This window comes from Pinus tabuliformis, chromosome 9 (genome assembly GCF_031772625.1).
Source record: "Pinus tabuliformis cultivar Carrire ecotype Pingquan chromosome 9, CPIR1, whole genome shotgun sequence".
NCBI classification, from domain to species: Eukaryota; Viridiplantae; Streptophyta; class Pinopsida; order Pinales; family Pinaceae; genus Pinus; species Pinus tabuliformis.
In genome coordinates, this window is record NC_142307.1 from 1,431,994,252 (window position 1) to 1,432,003,454 (window position 9,203).

The following is a 9,203-nucleotide window of genomic DNA, read 5'->3' on the forward strand; positions in this document are numbered from 1 at the left end:
ATTATTATTATTAGTTAAGGAATATTAGGAACAATATGGTTAGGATAGTGTCATAGTAGTTACATTTTTTTGTCATTTTCTTAGTCCATTTTACAGCTGTCTATTCATAAACAAAAACATAATATTGTAAATCCTACAGCATAAGAAAACCCAACATAATTATCAATTGTGTAGCTACAAAGAGTAACTGAAGGGTAACCAAGAACAGTTCAAGTAACTGTCTAAACACAACATAAAAACCAATGTAATACATTCTAGAGGGGTTCAGTGCATGAGAGGAGAAATGCAATTAAAAAAAAGTTATTTTTTTCATCTAAATATCTGAATCCATCTATAATAGTTTGTCCAAGACCAACATTTATTTTTTTCCTCTAACTATTGAGTAAGCTAAGTAGTTCTGTGCATTCCTATCTTTTGTATTTTTGTAAAACAGAGAGAAAACGGAGAAACCAAATGAGCGTTCCAGCATAGAGTCCGGCAATAACCACAATGGAGTCCAAATATACGAAAGCCAACAATAGTACGAATAGTTTGAAATAGAATGAGAATGTAATCACTGAATAACAACCCTAAAATAGAGGTAAATAAACTATACAAAAAAACCTTTCCTGTTAATTCTTTTCATAATCAAAAAATATTTGTACACATTCAACAGTCCTGAATATTTAGTTAATAACAGAGGCAAGATAATATGATATCACTGAACCCTGAAAGTGAGGGTTTAGTCAGCCACCATATAAAGGCGGACAAAACAAAATTTACAAGTGTTCAGGGCATAGTCAAAAGTCTATATACAAATTGAATCCTGGGTCGCACAACAACAGAGAAAACCCAATGAAGGAGTACTGGAACTTTTCCCAGTAACCTGACAGAGATAACTAAACTAAAAGGAATTGACAATAGTAGCAGAGAACGAGCCTACTAGAGCCATTGCTTGAAACTGTTATGCAGACCACACCTGGGAACAAACCCTCACTTGCACAATGAATCCACGGGGTACTGTCAATCAAACGTATGCTAAAATATAGCCAAGAAGCAACAATAGAGAAAAAAATAGAACCAAAAGCACAGATGGGAAATTCGTTTACCTGAAGAGCATTTTCATTGGAGGAGTGAAACCCCATTGAGCCACAGTCATCAGTGAAACCTTACAGACCAAGGGGCGAACATTGTTAGTGCCAGGGAAAAGTGAAGAGGGTAAGCAATATCATGGAGGAACAACTTACCTTGTCAGGATCGCGAAGCTGAGAAGGCCACCGTGACTATGACCTGTAGAACACAAAACAGGCATCCATCAACAATAAGCTAATGACCAGAAAGACTATAACGGAACGAAAACATTGGAACATGGGAAAGTATAGTAACCAAGCAGACAGAAATAGTAGTAACCATCTCATACAAACGAGGAAAACCTCCACACTGTGCCCAAGTAAACAGGCGATGAAGTCACAAGAACAAGCGAAGATATCATGCCAACAGACAATAGAATCCATAGCTAGGCACACGCATAACCTGCTGCCAAACTCCACATAGTCGCAACACAAACCCTCACTGCAAGTATAAACCCTCGACGCAGTGAAAAAACAAATGGAAAATGAATGAATGACCAAGAACCAAGGGTATTGGCAACAACCAAGAGTGGGAAAACAGTAATCGAGGTAGGTACAGCCAGCAAGCCATCATTGAATTCCGACATAAATGCCATCCAAAAAATATCCAAAATAATCCTTTGATTAGTGCTTAATCAAATGTGTTAATCCCCAATTATTTGTTAACCATACAGCTGTTGATTAAAGTGTTGGATTATCATTGTTAACATGATAAAATATAAGTTACGGGCTGGTCCCATAAAAAAATTGTGCCTTTTTCATTCTTTTTTGTTTGTTTATATTTGATATTTGTTATGTTCCATGTTTATGATTCCATAATGAATATTTTATTATTCATTGTAGACATGTCATCTGAACGCATAAGCAAGCGTACAAGAAAACGAAATTTATCACCAGAATCATGTGAGAGGTACCCCTGAAAGTCATCATTTGTGGTATCAACAAAATAAGGATGCCATAAATGAGCATAGGAGAGCTACATATAATAGAAAAACAAGTGAAGCCACTCTTGAAAATGATTTTATAATTCCTCGTAAGTATCATACTATGGATGATATAATGGAAAGAACATTTCCTGTTGATAGTTCATTATTACGATATGCTCCTCGTCAGCACAATCTTGTTGTTCGATGCTCTCTTGAAAATGTTCATAACATTGGGGAAACATCTTTCAATTGGGAAGAACACCATATCAATAATGTGGATGCAAATGTCGACCCTAACCCTTCCGTGTGTCCAATTACATGCTTTGATGGCCAAAGGTTGCAAAAAATCCATTGTGGAGGTAATGATGACATTTTGTGTGATGATTTGGATGATAGTTTAGTTGGCCATTTGTTTGATAATTTGGAGCCAGTTGCTCAAAACATCAGATCTTCAAATCCCACTTCTCAAAGTAATGTGGTCCCACCAAGAGAATCAATCATCCCTGATAGAATTTTTCATGGAACAATGGAGGTAACACAATGCTATTTTGATTTCCGCTGCAATAGTGGTTTTTTTATTACGTTCCTATATTTACATAGTTTTGTTTACTAAACTTATGTTATTTTATTCTCTTGGAATAGGATACAACTTGTTTTAATAGAGGTCTAGAAATTAATTCCCAAAGTGTTCCATCTACTAATCTGAGAAGTGAAGATGAAGCATGTCATAACCTTCCTGTGCATTCCCCTAGATGATCAAATTGTGAGACTAATGTAAATTTTCAATGTTTTTTATTTGCATTTCATTTTTTAAATTTCTAGTTGCTTGGACATTGAATTTTATGGCGTATTTTATTTTCTTTGAACAAGACACAAGTCATTTCAATAAAGGCATACAAATTAACTTCGTAGATGTTCCATCTACTAATGTTAGAAGTGAAGAGGAATAATCTCACAACATTCATCCACATCGCCAAAAAAATGTAAATGTTGAGTGCATTTGATATTTTTCTCATTTTTTCATTTATATTTCCCTAGAAATTGTATTTTATAACCTTTTATGGAGAAACCATGATCTCATCTCATTAGGTCGAAGAATTGGAATCCAAAACATCAAATTGTAAAACTAATGTAGATGTTCAATGTATTTGATTTCTTTTCCATTTTTGAATCTTTCTTTGTTGGAAATTTAGTTTTATAACGTATTTTATTTTTTTGAAACAAGAAACAACTCATTTGAATAGATGCATAGAAACTACATCCAAAAATGTTCCATCCACTAATGTTAGAAGCCAAGAGAAACCATCTCATTATCCTCATCCACATCAAGACACAAATGTAAATTTTGAATGAATTTGATTCTTTTTCATTTATTTCATTTATAATTAGTTGGAAATTAAATTTTAAAGTCTTTTATGACAAAGAGACCTTTACATCCTCTCAAGTTCACGAAATGCACACCACAAATTTGGAAAGACATTCTCATAGATCCATTCCACATGCTTCAAATTTGTGAAGGGAATCTCATGTTCCTGAAGATGAAGTACATGTTAGAAGGAATTCTACTCTTCCAAATGGTTTTCAAAATGGTTCGGCTAGTAGAGATCATATTCATTTTGCTGCAAACATGATTGTAATGCATAAAAGATTTTGAGCAAAGATAGATAGCTTGTCAGTTGTCCAAATGTGTGACATTTGCCAAGAATCATATCCCGGAATCCATGCTATGAGACATTATGAAGGACCTGTTTATAGATGATGTAAGAGTGAAATAGGAGCCCATTGTTTTTGTCAATATAATAACGTGGATCCTAGTGATCAACCTCATATTTTAAGAGTTCTTACTCAAGTTGAAGAAATGCTAATAGCACATGTGAATCTTATTTTACAAGTGACACATGCTCAAGGTGACCAATATAAGTAAAATGGTCATACAATTAGATTTCATCAAGATATTTCTACAATTGTACAAATTCTTCCCCAACATGTTGAAAATATTCACTATCTAATTGTGGGGAGACATGCCACTCAGTCTAAATATTATGAATGTTATGTCAAAATATCTTGAGTGATGGCTGCATTTCTTTTCAAAATCCAACATGATCAATATTATCGAGATGTTGTAATTGATTATGATTCAGTGAATGCTCTACCCAAAAGATCGACAAATGTCTCCTCTAGGCTCAAATTTGTTGATTGTTATATTGAAGAATTTGAGATAAATGAAACTAATAATGAATGGTTTCCTATTGAGCATTTTCCCTCTCATCCTTCTTCTTTTGTTGCTCGCCTACGAAACGAACAAAGGGAAGTGGAAGAAATTAGAGAATTTATTGATAATGTTGATTCTTCACAGGTTCAAGACATGGATTGGCCCAGTATTGGAACCTCTCTAGTGAATGAATATAATACAGAGGGGTTATTAGATATGGCATTCCCAACATTGTTCCCCACTGGTGATGCTGATTTGTTGCAACCACGTATTTGTAGTGTTGAACTTCATGAGTATGCATTGCATCTTCTTAGGTACTATGATCAAAGATTTGAAAGCCATCCTCACTTTCGATATTACCTATTAAACAAGATAATGCGGCATCAAAGCCAAGCAACTGCTGCAATTTTTGCAAAGAAACATTTACATGATAACTCACCTACAACAATTGAAGAGTTGCGTCACCAATTATCTGATTTACCAGATAATAAGTTGGTTGAGCATCTTATGTGGTTTGGTTCTTCTTTGAGAGGTACAAGGGCATACTAGACTAAGTGTCGATTTGAATTGATGGACATGATTACTTAGTTAATATGTCCATATTTATTTTCTACTTTGAGTGTAATTGACACAAAGTGGCAAGAGTTGCATAACCTCATGTCCATACATTCACATTCTCATTCTTCAAATGATCATTGCATGAAAACTAAGAATTTTATCTAGTAACCTCATATTGTTGCACCATTTATGCACCACAGATTCACTATTTTTCGAGATGAATTTATCCAAAAACATCTTAAAGCTAAAGACTTCTAGTATAGGTTTGTGTTATTGAATTTTTTTCTATATTTTTTCAACTTTTATTATGATTCTATTTATATTGTTTGTAGTAACTATATCTTTAATTTTTTCAGATATGAATGGAAACATAGAGGTTCAACACATATCCATGGTTCCCTATGGTTAAAAGACACTCCTGACATGGAAATACTTGATTGGTCAAATAGTTCTGATGTATAACTTGCAAAGATATTCTTCGAAAAATATGTAACTGCATGGAATCCGCATGACATACATCATCGCAACATAATGGTTCCATGAAGCCTTAATGATGACCCTTGCCTATTGAATACTGGTCAGATTTTCTCTTCTAATCCTCATAATGATTACGAAGAATTGTTAAACCATGTCCAAAGGCACGCAAAGTGTACTGTAGATTCTTGTTTGTGCAAAAAAGGCACTATTCTAACATGGTACAATGCTCCATGGGATCTTTGTGATGAATTAAGATTATTCATAGATGATCAAGGAAGAAAAAAATATGTGCGAGCAAGAAATGATGACAGGCTTAATGTACATAACATTTACCTTCTAACAATGTGGCGTGCAAATGTTGATTTCCAGCCAGTGCTTGCTTGCTATGCTGTCTTGAAATATATTGCTAAGTTTGCATCAAAAGAAGAAAAAAGGTCTAGAAGTTATCATCATATGTCAACTAGAACTTCAAATTCTATTGGCTCTGAGGAACATGCTTTATGTGCATATAGAAAGTTTCTTGCAGAAACAATTGTTGACCATGACATTGGAGCACAAGAAACATGCTATATGTTGCTTAAGATACCTCATGTTGTTCGTAGTCGGAAATTTGTTTTCTTAAATGTTGGAAGAAAGGTTCTTAGGAAAATCTCAAGGGATGGCTTGCAATGTTCATCTAAGAATACTTTTGTTCAACATTATCAGAAGAGACCTTTTTTCCTTGAGCAACTATATTTGATAGAAACAACAAGATATTGGACATTTGATAGCAAGCGTAAACAAGATCCATCGAAGCCTAGAGATGTTCATGCTATTGTTCAGGTTTGGCCACTATCTTATTCTATTCCTGGTGAGACTTCAGAGGAATTTGAAACCTTTTGCTGGACATAATTGCTCTTGCATAAGCCATTTCGTGACATTTGTACAGAAATTGGCCTTTCAGCTGAAATTATTATTGAAAATTGGAGGAATTTTCGATATCGAGCATGGCATGTTGATCGAAATCCATCAATTATAGACAATATTGAAGATGAAGAAGATGGTGATTTTTCTAACCAGGAAATGAATCTTGAAGGTGATTTTCAAGAATAGAAGATTTTATCTTGCTTGGTTCCACCAAATGATGTGAATGTTTATGATCTTCACACCCTTGGTTGAAGGGACTTTGATATATACTTTGACTTGGAAAGTACAACTATTTTTGATGATGTTGTAAGGAATGCAAAATCAAGGGGTGATATTGTTGAACTTTCAAACAGAACATTTGCATCTCCAAATTCTTTGTCAGAAAAACAATGACTTGCTTTTGAAATTGCCTTAAGGAACTTTGTTAAATATGAGATTTGTGAAGCTCTTCTTATGATTATTCAGGGCACTGTGGGCACTGGGAAGTCTTTCCTTATCCATTGTATTTTTGAAGCTCTTTCTAATTCGTCAAGTAATGGAAGAAGCCCTTTTCTTCTTCTTGCCCCAACAGGAATAACTGCTTTTAATATACATGCTAAAACAATACACTCAGCTCTAAAAATTCCAATTAAAGATATGTAGCCACTACAGGGGTAGTAACTTGCAATATTCCAAGAAGAAATGCGACATGTTAGATATATATTGATTGATGAAATGAGCTTTCTAGGATCAAGGTCGTTTATGCAAATAGATGTTTGATTACGAGAAGCATTTCCAGAGAAAAAGAATTGTCATTTTGGTGGTAGATCCATCATCCTTGTGGGTGGCCTTGACCAATTGCCTCCTGTGAGAGATAAGCCTTTGTATGCAAGTAATACAGTAGGGAAATTCTTGTGGAACAAATTCAACATTTTTGTCACTCTTGACACAATATTTTGCCAACAAGGGAATATTGAGAAATAATCTTGTTTTCGTAGAGTCCTAAATAACATAAGAAATGTAGAAAATGTTCTTAAAGATTGGGAGTTTCTTATGTCACGGTCTGATATGAGGTTGCATCCTAGAGAAATATATTTATTTAATGCAACAGTTCACATGTTTCCAACAAATAATTTGGTCTCCTTCCATAATAGGAATATGTTAAAATCATTAAATTCCCCAATTGCACGATGTGTTGTTGAGCATTCAAGGCGTTCAGAAATCAGTGGTGTTGATGATGATCAATTGGAGTGTGAAGTTATGTTGTGTCGTGGTCAGTGTGTTATGTTGACATGTAATTTATGGGTTGAAGCTGACTTGGTGAATGGTGCACTTGGTTATGTTAAGGATATATTTTATCTTCCTACCTCTAAGCCATATCAACTCCCAATGTTCACAACTGTTGTTTTTGATAAATATGTTGGTGTTCCATTTGATGCAAGTAATCCAAACATTGTCCCTATCATACCAGTGATAAGAGGAAATCGAAAACAAATTCCTTTGAAGATGGCATGGCCTCTTACAATCCACAAGTCACAGGGATTGACTTTAGAATGATCATCAGTTGGTAGTGGGAATAAAGAGTAGCAAGGCGTTACCTTCATAGCCATATCAAGAGTGAAATCAATAAATGGTTTACGCATTGCACTGGCTTTTTCTTTTCAACGTTATGCCAAGATGAAAGATAGCGCATATGTTAGAATTAGGAAGAAGGAAGAGGAGCGATTGAAGTCCATATTGCTATGACATACAACTAATAACATTGTGACCTTCTTTATAGTATGTTTTTTGAATTTCTTTTATTGTCCTCTTGATTTACTTTTAATATAATAATCATTTTCATATATTTATTAGATTAATAAATTCATCATATTCATAGTAATATTTGAGAAAGTTGTTTACATCGTTTTTCATGTTGTTCAATTTACTTTTTTTTTTTAAGTGCCTATTGCTATTTTCTTTGCAACAGACCATTCAAACATAAACAATGAGTTATATGAACCAGTCATTTAAAATCATGTTTATAATTCGTTCATATTGATATTAATATTTTGGATTCATATTACATCATGAAATGCAAAAATGGCAGTTTTGAATATTGGCCATCACCATAGCCAATATTCATTTTTTGAATATTGGCCACAGTTTCTATTTCCATGGTTTTTTCTATTGTATTGTGAAATGAGGCTTATATTTGTATAAACTTTATATCATTTGGTTCATGTAATACTAGTTTTGTTTTTCTTGTAACACTATAACATTAAGTTTTTTAACATAAATACAAATGGGGTGTTATGTTTTACGTATATACATATACATATATATATGTGTGTGTGTGTGTGTGTTTATTTATTTGTGCATGTCTTTATTGATTTTTCTTTTGTTTTTGTGTCTTTCAAATGCAGATATGGACAGTAATGATGTCATCTATTATTCCAGAACAATATGTGATATTGTTGGAGCTATAAGACTTCTTTCCTATCTTCATAGCAAGTATGATAGAAAACATGGGTTCCATCTTGCTTTTATTAATGATCATATTCATGAGCTAGATCAAATGAAAACACATGTAAAATACTTGAAACATGTGCACCAGAGGGATTCTGGGAGGAGAACAAGAAGGAATTGGTTGGAAAGTGTTAAGTATTGTGATCATTATCCTGTTGATTTGAATTGGTGTTGCTTTTGTCATCGGTCTAGTTGTGTTTTGGAATAGGCCAATCCAGAGATGACTTTTGATGGAGTGTTTCAAGTTCAATTTTGTAGTGGAGCTATTTTATGTAAAGAAAAAAATATATATATGTTAAGACTCAATGTCCTTTTTGTGGTTGCAATTTTGGATAATTGAATTTTTTTTCTCATTGTTGTTTTTATGTACAAAATTGTATATCATTGGTTTTAAAATGTCCTATTATGTTATTATTCTTTAAATCCAATGTGTACAATTTAGATGTGTTTTTGGCATTTATGTTGCTTTTCTCCAATGGCAATGTTACTATTTTATATCTTTCTCTTGTATTTGTGATTTTTGTGGGC